Source organism: Rhynchophorus ferrugineus, unplaced genomic scaffold, assembly GCF_030347505.1.
Source record: "Rhynchophorus ferrugineus isolate W39M unplaced genomic scaffold, kcgeb_rfMv2 rfM9, whole genome shotgun sequence".
Taxonomy (NCBI): domain Eukaryota; kingdom Metazoa; phylum Arthropoda; class Insecta; order Coleoptera; family Curculionidae; genus Rhynchophorus; species Rhynchophorus ferrugineus.
In genome coordinates this window covers 8,366,768-8,381,266 of record NW_027472588.1, presented here as the reverse complement: position 1 = coordinate 8,381,266, position 14,499 = coordinate 8,366,768, and the positions used below count along the sequence as shown (strand labels likewise).

The 14,499-nt window shown below is 31.1% G+C and overlaps 1 protein-coding gene across 6 annotated transcripts in view; it reads left to right on the top strand.

Moving 5' to 3' along the window:
• knockout (Stork-head domain-containing protein knockout) overlaps window positions 1–14,499 on the top strand; it is a 234,907-nt gene that overhangs the window by 80,527 nt on the left and 139,881 nt on the right. For 5 of the 6 annotated variants that reach the window (XM_076413502.1, XM_076413506.1, XM_076413503.1 and 2 more), the window contains one exon: window positions 14,083–14,146. The exons of the other annotated variant lie outside the window; for it this stretch is intronic. The gene's annotated coding sequence lies outside the window, so the exon portion shown is untranslated. The remainder of the gene's footprint in view (window positions 1–14,082; window positions 14,147–14,499) is intronic. 6 annotated transcript variants of the gene reach the window in all.

The following is a 14,499-nucleotide window of genomic DNA, read 5'->3' as shown; positions in this document are numbered from 1 at the left end:
ATCTTAGGTAAATTATGGATGCCATCTCAAAACAACTGTTTGTCGTTTGAGCAAAGCCATTCATCGAGTCATTTTCTAACATTTTAGAAAATGCTGTTCTCAAGGATTAGTCCTATTGATGCGAACAGTTGATAGTCGGGTCAAGGCCTGGAGAGTACGACGAATGCCATAATATGTCACATTCAAGTACTTTCAACATTTTCTTAGCAGGATTTTCTTTATGAGACAGCACGTTCGTGCTGTGAAATCACTTTACCGTGTTTTCGGTCTCAATCTGCGCGTTTTTCGATCAATGCATGGTTTAATTTGATCATTTATTATCAGTAGCGATCACTAATAACTGTTTTACCAGGTTTCAATAGTTCGTACACCACGCGACTCTAGTCACAGTATTGCCTTGTGACTAAAACGATTCGGTCTTGTAATCGATCGGCTGGCTTTACCAGATGATAACCATGATTTTTTGAGCTTAGGGTTTCAAAATAAATCGACCTTTCATCAACCGTCATTATTCAACGTAGAAGTTACGTCCTATCATATCTTTGAAACAGAATTTTACAGAGGATGGTTCGATTTTCCATTTTCCTGTCAATTAATTGATGCTGCAACTGTTTTCTTACATTTTGGAGTTTCCCCATGGCTTGTAATCGGTCGCTAATCATTTCTGGGACCATATTTAACACTTCTGGTTTTGGTAATCGTTTTAGAGTTTGGATTGGATCAATTCAGTTCATTCAATAACTTTTGCAGTTTCACATCTTTAAAATGTGTTGGGCTACCAAAACGTTCCTTGTCATGAATCTCGAAATCACCGATTCTGGATTTTCGAAACTGTAAATTTATATCAAAAAACGATCAGCGGTCTTTTCTTTTTATTGAATAAGAAACGCAATGCGTAAAGCAAAAATCCAGTACACATAGTATGTATTAATCAAAATATTTTACTAGACTTTCTGCGAGAATATACTTCGACAGGAATTCCCATTCAAACTATAACAGTGTGACCTTCATAATTCTAGCAACGTGCGGTTGAGAGCTGTTATAAAAGACTTTCTTTGTATCTGTTATTCGTTACTACTAGTTGTTTGAGGAGCTTAAAATATATTAAACTTTGCTGATTTTCCCCTATGGACAACAAGACTTTATAGCCACTCCAGTGTCGATTTGGATGGCTTTCCTGGACTTACTCACGACTTCTTGCGCTTGCCAGCCAACTCATGCTAGAGAAAGCTCTTCTGTTTTTGCCTGACCTGCAATAAAAGCCATTTTTAAATGATATTATCAAGTCAATTCGATATTTGCGCTCATTTTAGATCTTTTTCATTGCATAGAACGTCTAGAAGCAGTTGAATCATCAACTGCTAAGTTATAATAATTTGGGCATTCTGCGATTATTTGCTGTTTTCTACCCTAGAAAAAATACTCACCTTATTTTATTTTTGTGTAAATAATATTCAAATTGTATTTATTTTGGAGGACTCATCAGTAACAATGCAGTAATAATTTAGATCCACTATTTCCGTTACTCTTTATGTTAAATACACTTTCTATTAGTACACAATACCAAATTCTTATTATTTGTTAATGCTTTTGAGTTCTCACCCTCCTCATGGGTCCTTACGAGACTCTTGATTTTCTGTATGAAGGTTGGTACCTGAAAGTCTAGTACTTAGAATGCATCTATGATACTTTTTAGAACATCATCATATTTGGATTTAATAGGTCCAAATAGTTCTTAATACTTGATCATACAATAACAACTTACTACGTACGAACAGTTAGGATTTTCTTCCATTTAACCAACATATTTTCTCTTCTGTTTGATGTTTTCTTTCCAACATAGTTGCATAAAAATGCTAATATTAAGGTGTAGGGTAGTTAACACTACGGCTGCATTTGGTGATGTGACACACTGTGACTTTTCGAAAGTCGAAAATTCGAAAATTATAATAGGAAAGTAAAAATATAAATAATTGTAACCAAACCGAGAAAATTAAATTTAACGAAAATAAGTCTGTGCATGTCTAGATGACGTATAATCAAACTAGGCAAGAACCAATAACAATAAATAATACTATCATTCCAAAGAGTAACAACGCTACTTATCTTGGAATGAATCTTGATTCAAAACTTCGTTGGAAGGGATATATAACAAAGAAGAGAAAAAAATGGAGTTAAACTATAGAAAAATGTATTGGTCGTGTATCAGTACATAATAAATTGCTACTATACAAGCAAGTATTGAAACCTATATGGACATACGGAATTCAATTATGGAAATGTTCCGTGAAAACTAATATAAATACATTATAAGTTTGTCAGAGCAAAGTCCTGAGAAGTATTGTAGGTGCACTGAGGTATCACAAAACTGATTACTTACACCGAGACCTTCAGATACCGACTGTCATTTAGGAAATCAGAAAATTTGCAGGAGATATTAGGACGTACTCCATTCTCATTTCAATACCGAAATAATACAATTTTTGGATAATACCAGAACAAGACACAGGCTCAAAAGAATCAAACCATTTGTACTTGTGTAGTATCGTATAATGAGGTGCATTTAATAGAAACACTAGTGTTGATACATAAAAATCACTACACTAGAGACTAAGATAGGACCGATTAGTCTTCTTGAGTATATGCGTACGTTTATGTTATCGTAAGGACAAATTGTAGGTTAGTCGGCAACGACTAGTAACATACATGTCCTGTTTGTCACAATTTTCTTCACCGTGATGTCTCTAGCAATTATATTAACTGAACATGCAATTGTTTCGGAAAGTCGCAGCAATTATTATGTAACTATAGCCAATGATTATTTTTACAAACATTTTAATACATGTATTGAGCTAGAAAGTAACAAGGTTGATTAATACTAAATCTCGTGTATGTTATAAATAAATATTAAATTCTTGCATAAAATTATAAATAATAATGGTCGACAATTAACTTACGAGATCATTTTCCTTCACCACATTATCATGACATGCTGTTGGCTTAAGGTCACGCCATACTAGCGTTCAAATAGAAAATCTACTGTTTTATTGATAGCTACCAATCCCACACCATTAATTATTAAATATCAATATCATTTGTACATCACGATTAAGAAAGCACGAGATGACAAAAGAAAAAAATAACGGAACAACCTTTTGAGCCGGTAATGATCGGTCTCGGTCATCGTGTCGGTTTGATCACTTGATAGTCGTAAAAGTGGTTTTCTGGCGTTCCGTTTTTTTTCTTATAGATATTTCGCTGTGAGGCCGTCAAAACTTAATATTTGCGTTTTCGCTCACGAATCACGAAATTAAAATTCCCAGGAGTAATCTAGGTCTACCATAACAGATAAATATCGAATTTTTATAAATAAAAAAAGGGAACAAAAGTTCAATGTCTCGTCAATAGGACTATGGTGTAAACTTTCTTTAAAGTCACAAAGATCTTAGTTAATATCTTAATGCTTCTTCATAATGTTTTTGAACCACTTCCTAGCAATAGTCAATATCTCGACTATGAAATGGACAAATACCGCAGTTCAATTGTGTCTACTATATGAACTAAGGCATTATTTGAGATTCAAAAACTTCAGAAAGGTAAATGCCCGGATAACAAGGTTACTGCCTCATAGATGTTATCTTCTACCCATGTCTACAATTGTCGTTCTATCCAAACCAGTTCCAAAAAACCCAAGTAATAATGATACTGAAACAAGGCAAACAAGTTCAGGAGTTGGTATCTTATAAACCCATAAATCTCCTTATAGTAGTTGGATAACTATTGAAAAATATCATATTAAATAGAAATAGAACATCTGGCAGACATAATACTAACTCACAAGTTTAGCTTAAGAGAGAGCCACGGTACCATAGAGCAAGTGAATCGGTTACAATTGGTAGAGCTCTAGTCAAGGTCTGTGCAAAATTTAAAACATGTTAATACACTCTTTTTTGTCATTATTAAAATCTTATCTTCAGAAAAAGATAGTACGAAATAAAATATATCACTACATAGTATAAAACAAAGTCGCCTTTTCTGTCCCTATATCCTTAAGTGCGCTTAAATCTTTAAAACTACGCAACGGATTTTGATGCAGTTTTTTTCAATAGATAGAGTGATTCAAGAGGAAGGTTTATATGTATAATACATGCATAATATACTAAGGCAACATTGCTAATTTTAGAGGTTTCTAACGTGATGTCGTAAATTAACCTATTTTTTTAGGCTTATTTAGCAATTAGCAAAAACGCTGCCTAACCCTACGAGTTAGATCAAATTAATGTACTACAGTATTGTACACCATAAAAAGGTCTACAAAAAAGTCCGCGGTGGTATATGTTTATCTTTTAGGGATAACCCACATTAACCATTTTTATTGTTTACTTTTTACGTGAGAAAATGGCTTATTTACGAAGCTATTTTAAGCAATATGGCATTAATCCTTATCGAATTAAGTACCTTAAACACAGTGTGCAATTAATATAGATCAATATGGTTCCTTACAGCATGTAAATTAAACAAATATTTTCGGAGATATTACAAATTTAAAATTTGCGTTTAAAAATGTGTAATGTAATAAAAATTGTATGAATTTAGATATTCCAAAGATAGCAGGAAATCTTCATAGTAAGTATAGGCGAAGAGGAATTGTTTTACTCCTAATTTAATGCGTGCAGGCCAAGGGCAGTAATGAATGAACCAAAAATACTGGATCGATTTTAATCATGTTTTCATTGAGTGACATAGGCATATATATTTTATGCCCGTGCAAAGTCGGAGCGGGCCGCTATGTTTTTATATACAATGTTCATATTTTTTCTGTAGTGCATTTAATTTAGTATCAGCATTGCACCCGTGCGAAGCCGGGGCGGGTCGCTAGTATCGAATACATCTTAAACGCACGAAATTAAGTCAGAATGCGGTACATCTGCAGTCCTGGGGTCACTACAGTGACATATGCAGATGATACCACAATCCTTTAAACACATGAGACTCCAACAACACCTGATTCTGATCGAAGCATGGCTCGAGCAATGGCGTAATAAATCTAGTACAAATAAGTTGGTTCAACTAACCTTCACACTCAGAAGAAAGCTCTGCAAAAGTACTTGCTAATCTGACGCAAGTCACAATTCTCAGAGGCCAGTAAAATGAGCACCTATAAAGCTGTACAGGTTATGGATGTATGCCATAAAACTTTGAGGCACAAACAGCCACAGTAATATCGAAATAGGTTTCAAAATAAAATGATAAAAATTACGTTGAATTTTCTGCCGCGCATAAACAATAAATAGAGTACTTAGAATTTAATCTGCGAATAGCGAGGGAAGAAGTTAAGTCATACAGCCAGAACTATCAAGCCAAACTAAACACATTAACAAATTAGCACTGAACTACAAGGAGTGGGTAGTTTAAGATATTCAGGTTGGTTTTACTTTACTTTTTTGCTTTTTTTACGGCTCAGTATACAAATAGTGTCCGAATTTAGCAGAGAGAAGATGAGGACGGCATCAATGGCTGCACAACTCAGTTATAGATAGCTCGGCAATATTTTGGATTATTGTTTCAAGAAAACAGATTGCTAAGTAGAATATATATAAAATACAAAATACAATAACAAACAAAACAAAATAAGAAAGGACCAATAGAAACGCCAGCCCAAAAATTTCACTAATTAACATCATTTTCTAGATGTACGACGGCTTAGTGGATTGCATGTAGACTGTCATTGTTCCATATAGCCAAATAGGCTTCTTAGTATACATTTATTTATCCAAAATTGTCAAAAATATTGTTTATGTTTCATATATATGTTTTAACGATTACTATTTGCGTTTAATGGTGCAAGTTGCTATCGTAATTTGACATCAGTACACCAAAAATGATGTAAAATAGATATAGCATGTAAAACAGAAGCTACAAAAAATATGGCCGCTTTTATCCATTAATTATTTTTAAGAAAGTCCTATATTAGTCTGGATGACTACTTTAAATTAAGTATGCCGAAAAAAATATCAATATATCTATACTTCATTCAAAAAGTACTAATATATAGATAAATTTGTTAAGGCCACATTTTAAAAATCTTTTAATTATTAGAAAAAATAACATTTGGTACTTGATTTTAAATGTTTATTAAAAATATCGTTAGTTTTAAAAATTTTTAAAGAATATTGATATTTTTTGGGCCGATATATTAATATTTTTATTTCTTATTAAAAATATCGATACATCTTTCGTGAAATATCAATATTTTTCCTGAATATTGCAAAAGAAAACGATTTTTTTCTCTGATATATCGATTTCATTTAAAGGCACTGAAATATCAATATTTTTCTCGGTAGCTGACATCCCTACTATAAATCACTTGCAAATACATTATGTGAAAGGAAATATAAAGGAAAATTGAGTAATAGAAGTATAGGAGGGAAAATCACAAAATATCCATGGAAATTGTAAATATATAATAACAAATTCGTTATTTCTTGCAAAACGAATAATGAAAATAACACATTACTTAATAAATTAGAGAGATTGCTTCACTTAATCCTAACCGTAAGTAAATAACACTCGACAATTATTCAAATGCTGTGTAGTAACATCATTTTTGTGAATGTTCTCTTCATAAACAGTCTCATTATCCTTATTTCCAGCTATAATTTCAACGATTAATTTAAATTTTATGACGTCCCTCTAGATTATTAGGTAATAAGTTGATTATGAACATGTTTATTTACCTAGTTCCAATTAAATTGGTTCCGACATCACAACAACTGATCGATTATATTTATTTACATTTTAATTTAGTACGTTTCATCATCGACATTAAGCTTGGGAAATGGTTAATGTATTTCAAAGATATATTAATTTAATATGTACGAGGTTTGTACCTATAATTGCTTTGACTGGGAATCAAAACAATATAATTAAAAATTCATATATTTATGTTTAAACAACAGCCTCTTTTAACCTCATATTTTTCTTTAGTTTCTCAAAATTTTCATTCAGCCACTATATTGGTGTCAAATACACTTGGAACAAAAAAATAATAAGGATGATAAGTTTGGTGAATTAAGCTTGGTCCTTTACCATATCTTCACCCAACTGGCTTCCATTACTATCACTGTTTTCATCAATGATACCAAATCGATGATTGATATGATATCGCTTCTTGAGATATAATTCAGATCTCAAACTTCTGATACTACTCTCGTAGTAAGCCTAATATTTTCGAATAATTAATTTAGGAGAATTAGTCTTATAATTTCTCTATTGGGTAATACTATCTTTAACATTAAAAATAATTAATATTCATGTGCGATTCTTTTCATAATATACGTTGATAAATAATTCTTACGGTAAGCAGAAAAATATTATCTTATATCACTATAAATAAGAATAGTAAATAATGTTATAAATGGATAAAAACGTTTTTACTATGTTTATTGATTGATACATATTAGTATAGTGCTGTAATAAAAAACATGTCAAGGAATTTTGGGGTGTTCATCATTATTGCTGATTGACATTTAAAGGAAATATAAACAAATAAAATGATTTTTAAAATAATTGAGCAATTTAAGATCTTCTTAGTAACTTCATATAATAATAATGCTTAATGGATCTTAATAAATGTAATATTTATTAAGTTGTATTATTTATAAATAATATGAATAAAAATGAAAAGTTTGATATTGAAAAATAATGCTATATAACCAATTTCTTTTCTGTATATAAATTTGTGGGAAACTCTTAAAAATGTAATGATTAGGATTCCACCAAAAACAACTTCCAAATCTTTGAATCATTGTCAAAATACTGGCTTCCGCTTTTGGATATTTATGGTTACTTGATGATGTCTCTACAAGAGATAATTAGGGAATCATATATATATATATATATATGTATATATATATATATATATATATATATATATATATATATAACATGCATAACTTATTTTTCCTTTTTTCCTGTTTTATTATTTTTTAAAACGTATGTTATAATATATACAGATACCCCTCATATATGCATATAAAGAACTTTTGTACCAAGTTAAACTACATTTAAAAATGTAGAACTGTAGCACTTCCAAGATTTCTAGCTAAAAAATTAACTGATTTCCACTAGCACATTTCGAACACCAGTAAGTATTACACGTTTAACAGTTTTATGGAGACTAAACCTTAGTTTTAGACCTTGGACTCATTGTTTTGATTGGATTGATTATTTCAGAATCTTGGACCTATCATGCCTGTAGAATGGACGCATAAAAAGTTTTCAGCCAATTTTTCTCAGTGTTTTACGATCATAAGGACGGCTTTCTCTTCAAAATGGAATACATTATTTCTAATTGATCAACACTAGTCGATATTTAAAATTATAAAAACATTGAGATTAGTAATCATTATTATTCTAAAAGTTATTAAATTTAAATAAACTTGAAATCGACATGAACAAGAACAATAGACCTTTTAACAATTTCCTACATTCTGTATCAATAGTATGTGGTAATAAAGATACTAACCGTATTTTTTTCGAACATTATAAGCACTAAAATCACCGACAATCGCTCAACTCACGTGTTTAAATCCAACAAACCACCTCATTAGTTTCCCTTGTAAGACACGTTTTTCGAATTTCAATGCTAATTAACCTTTCTTTCTTTTTTTTTCGATTTCAACGTGCAGATTGACGATAAACGAGAAATTCCTGCATTGATTCAAGCTATTTTCGCAACACGCGGCCGCCTGCCAAATCTATCAAATATCGTTATAACCAGCGGAGACCAGGGATTTTGCAAGAAATCAAGAAATTCTGATTTTTATCTTATTGTTGTTCGGATTATTAAAGCAAGTCGTCGAGCAATGGATCTAAATGATTTAGTAACATGTTGTGCGTCACGTAGAGTTGTATAAACTTCATTGGTTCAAGATGAAAATTAATATTTAGTATATATAAACAGGAACCGGATGTTGATATATACTCTTGAAATGCCAAACGAATTTGAAAGAGATCACGAACTCGTAGCTACAATTGTAAATTATTTTTATTGATAATTTGTTGGGGCTACACCCAATAATAAATTAGGCTTGGTTAGGAGAAGGGTATGGAACAGTGAAGCAATTGTATTGAAATACGTTAAAGAAATAAATATATGTTTTAATAATCTCCTAGAATTTTTTTATAACATCTTTATTAGGTACGCTTAGTACAATCTTAATTTAAAATTAATTTATTACTACTTTTCCTATGTACTTGGATTAAATAACAAACAAGACGAGTGAGAGAAAATACATCAGTATGTATTCCTCAATAATAAAATTATAATTATTTATTAATTATTAACTTATAGCTATAGTTTACACTAATATAACACACTAAATGTTCACGCAAGTTCGTATGGTTTTGTTCGTTTCAATCTCCTGACATCCTGCGCACTGTCCAGCAGTTGTATCCACGTTAGTATGATTTAGTAATCTTCTTTCGTGTTTCAAGGCGAAATCCTACACAACTTCGCAAATCCATTTGATTTCTATGTCATCGTGCAGTTCTTCATTGGTTACATAGCGATAGGCATTGGTAATCAATCGAAGAACCTTGTTTTGACAGCGCTGTGTGACTAACTGATTTGAATTTTTAGTGCAACCCCATATTTGCACCCCATAGGTCCAAATTGGCTTTATGATTGTATTATAGATCAACCTTTTTGATTTTAGATCAAGTTGAAAGTATCTTCCGACTAACCAGTATAGTTGTTTTATTTTGGTTCTAATGTGTTTTGATTTTTGTCTAACGTGATGCTTCCAATATCTCCTAGAATGTCAACAATCTGCCTGTGGTCAATAACTGTTATTATATGATTTCTGCTATATAATATAACCATCCTGATATGTAGAAGATCACTTATTTTAAACTAACACTAACTTATTTTAAAGTCTATTTTAACTTATTCTAAAGGCTATTCTAACTTATTCTAGAAATTATTAAATGTCACTCTGTGTCTATTAATCAGTTCGTATGGTAGTTTGCGTTTGAGCCTATGCATTACACTCTTATCGCGCACATTTAACTGTTTGGCGAGTGCATTAGCATGTACTAATAGTCTTTCAGAATACTAACACTTCAAATCACACTCGTTGTGGGTTCTAAGGGGATATTGGGCTGAATCAGTTTGTTAGACACGTAACATGGGGCATCGACAATGACTTACAACACTTTATTCTGGAACCTCTGAAGGATATCTATGTTAGATTTGCTAGTAGTATCCCACAGTTCAATACCATAGGTCCAAATGGGCCTAAGTATTGACTTATACAGCAAAATCTTGTTATCTAATAATAATTTAGATTTACGCCCAGTATATTTGGTTTAGTTTAGCCCCAGACCTCGATCCAAATGTATTCCCGGATATTTAACGTTGCCTGCTTGCGGAAGCTTATGATTATTCAATTTTACTTTGGATCATGTTCTTCTGCAAAAGGTGAATGTCACATGGGTAGATTTTGTCTCATTTGCTTTGATACGCCACGATTTCAACCACAATACGACTTTGTTTAGATGAAGGAGGATTTTTGTGGCTGATATTGGATCCTCGTGTGATGACAAAACCACTGAATCGTCGGCATATGTTACACCAATAGTATTTCTTGAGGTCGGTCGGTCATCTGTATACTGTATATAATAGTTATAACAATGGATCAAGAACACTGCCCTCCATAAATGGTACTATTAATAAAATAATATTTTTGTTCATATAATAGCTGTGACATATAATATCCATTTAATAATTTTTTATGCTCTGGCGCTCTTTTAACATCTCATTGTCTTATAGTAAGAACTAGCTAACATTTCTGATATAGGGTTTCGGGAATTATTTCTTAGTATGCAGGAGATAATACATTATTTTGATGGTATAATATATTTTCTTAATAAAACTTATTTCTTCACAAATTATTTCATCCGTCTGGCACAAAATATTTTCTCAGCTTGAAAGTAATATACCAATAATGTCTTTTACATGTCAAATTATGCATTTAACAAATTTTTCATTTATGAGGCAGAGAATTGGGTATATATCGATTGTATTTATCTTGTTTTGATTCAGTATCATGGTGCTAGACCAAAGTCTTCTCTAAAATGGTGAAAAGAAGGTTTGATGACTTGTTATTGTCTATTTAATTATCTTTAAAGCTTTTAAAGCTTTATGTGATTATTTCTACTGGTACTATGCTATTGGACTTATTGAATTATAGCTATATAGTTATTTTCATAAATGTTATAATTATGTTTAATTATTACTACAATAATTAAAAATATTAATATCTTCTCTTGCATTGATTAATTTTCTTTTATTCTTGTTATATTTTTTTTGTTATATTTTTTTACACATATTTTAAAATCTCCTTTTACCAACTAAATGTTGTTTATCTGATGAACCTAAAGTTTAACGTGGGTTCCGAACCACGGTCTTACTCAGCTTGTTTACTGGCGTGACTGGGATCATTTTCCTTGTCGGATTTTACACTCTTGCATAGGACAATCTCAAACATAAATTTACAACCATGCCCCAGCGGGATTCGAACCTGCGACTATCCCAACAATAGGTAGACCGTCCTTTCACCTTTACCACTGCGCCACCAAACCGCTTTGTTATATTTTAAAGTCTCCTTTTTACCAACGAAGGTTTATCTGGACTGGACGTATTGTATAACGTTGGATCAGAACCACGTTCATTGGCATTAAGCCTACCGACTGGCGACTGAACAACTTAGAAATCTTCTCAAAAGACATCCAATCTTACCCAGCTTGGTTTCTGACGCGACTGGGATAGTTATTCCTGGTCGGATTTTCAACTGTTGCCTATAAGGACAATTACAATTACAATCACAAATATAAAGTACATCCAACTCATCAAACCCGCGATTATTGCAATAATAGGAAGACCGTCCTGTCGCCTTGGCCACTGGGCCAACCAAGCCAGCTCTCACTAAATTTAAAATAAAGTTTAAAGGTTTTTTTTCAGGAAAAATTTTACAATATTGTAATGAACGCCTTTTGTACATTTATTGTATTTTGTACCACACTGGAAAAGTTCTGACACTTTGGAGCAATATAAGAATCAACCCAAGTAAAGTGCTGGTAGAGCGGGGATATCGACTGGAACCAGTGCGGTTCAGAAAGGACAATGTGTGATAAATAGAACGGTTGAGGTGGGACTTCTTAGTGATGAGCCTACAAAGATTCCTTATTCCCCACATGTTTTACATAGAAATCTTTATCCCTCAGCTGTTTTCACCCAGTATATTATTTTTGTTAATACCTAAATTGGTATAGTAAGAAAAGAAAGAACATAAAACGTTTACATTCAGGTGAATGATACATTTTGATTTTTAACTGTAATAATGATACTTTCGCATAAGTATAGTTACTATATAGTTCAATTCTATTTAATATTATGTACGGCATATTTTGTATATCCCTCAAAATTAGTTTTTATGCCCTTTATCTAAATACGTAGTAGTAATTCTTTCTTGATAACTTGTAATTTTTAAACTTCCAAATATAATATCAGTTATGAACAAAAAAAAACAAAACGGTAGACAAGAAGCCAGAGCAACTTAAAATCAAAGAACTCTACTGGTTACTCGAAATTAGGCATGCGCCCAATAGATGCAAAATCAAAGAATTTGGTTACTCAGCCAATTATAAAGCTTATTTGGATTTATACGGTGGAAATATGAGGTTGCATTCTAGCAACAAACCGACTAGTAATCCAACGCTGCCGATACAAAATGATTCGATTAATTACCCATGTTTATCGTTACACAGTCAACGAAGAACTGTACGACGACCTCGAAAGGTATCAAGTTATCCAAGATATTTCTTTAAAACATGAAATAAGGTTACTAAATCAGAGCAATGTAGAATGAATACAGCCACTGGAAAATGCATCGGAAATCAGAAGAATGAAGCGAACCAAACCATACGAACTAATATATAAGTGTATAGCTGTCACTGTTAACTTCAGCTTAAGTAGTTTAATTTTTCAACTTGCTCGTACTCGTATATTGATGTAAGCACAACCAAACAATAGTATACTATTTATAAATTAATATTTTACTAAGCATATCTAATGTAAGATTTAACAAAAGAAAGTAATTAAAGGAAATAATTTTATAATTATTTAAAGAGACAATACAATAAGACATACAATTCTTCATCCATTTTATTTTTATTTAAATTAGTGTTATTCAAATTTTTCATATTGGCTAATGATTATGGTAACTAATGTTCTTATTTTATACTATTAAATAACATTGGGGAGATATAAAATGAATGTAGAAATTTAATGTAATCTTCAGACTGCATTAACTATTACTATTTGCTGAAATATACAATATAACAAATGAAAACAAATAATATAATATTCTAATTTAAACCTTTTGTTCAGTTTTGCAAAATATCATAAATTTATATTTCAATTTCAAGTGAATAATAGCTACTATTGAAAATTAAAATTTTAGAAATATTAGTATATATAATAAATATTAGTATAAATATTAGTAAATATATGATTCTGCATAATATATAAAGATGCCTAGTTATTGTTATAAGCAGTAGTTAATGAAATTGACTATATATATAAAATATGTACTATATAGTAAAAAACAATTATATTACAGTTTACAAAAATCGAAGTAAGTTTCTGCTTTATGTTTGCAAGATGTTATAACCATTATTTAATAATAGGTAGCGACATTTTCAGGAAAAGAAACTTTATTATCAGCTAGATGTTGAAAATTCTAATTAATTAAAAATCGTGAAATGAAACCAAACGTCACTTTCAACACCAGAACAACAAATATCAGTTTACTATTAATTTGTATTCCACCTACTCAGTTATAAAAAAATATAATTCCAAATAAAACAAAATAATAAACAAACAGAACAAGATAAAATATATTGGTATATGTGGTCTGTTGACAAGTTTGTTAATGATTGAAATATTAGTATATATAATAAATATTAGTAAGTATAGCCTATATTTAGGAAATAATAATAACGACCTTTTTGTTTCAGGATTAGGAACGAGATCCTCAGATCAGCTGTATTTAAGGAGTACCTCATCTGACTTTTATAATAGGTATGTTTTTAATAACAGATAATGTTTTAATATTGAAAGTTAAAATGAGATATTACGAGAAAAATGAATTTCCTTTTATGTGATCATGTTTGAATTCTAAAGGTATAAGGGAATTATCAAGGATATATAATGATATCATTACAAACCTCGGAATAATAACAATAAGAAAGTTAGTTACATCTAATTATTGGAGGTAACTTACAAATTAAGGGTTGAAAGTACCATTCGGAATCTAGCAATCGAATACGATCTAATATGCCCAAAATAGGCATTTATCTTAACAAAAGCCGGTGCATTTAGAGAAAGTTAATGAACATTCCAACAAAAGGGCGTTTTTTCAAACAGTGCCCGTC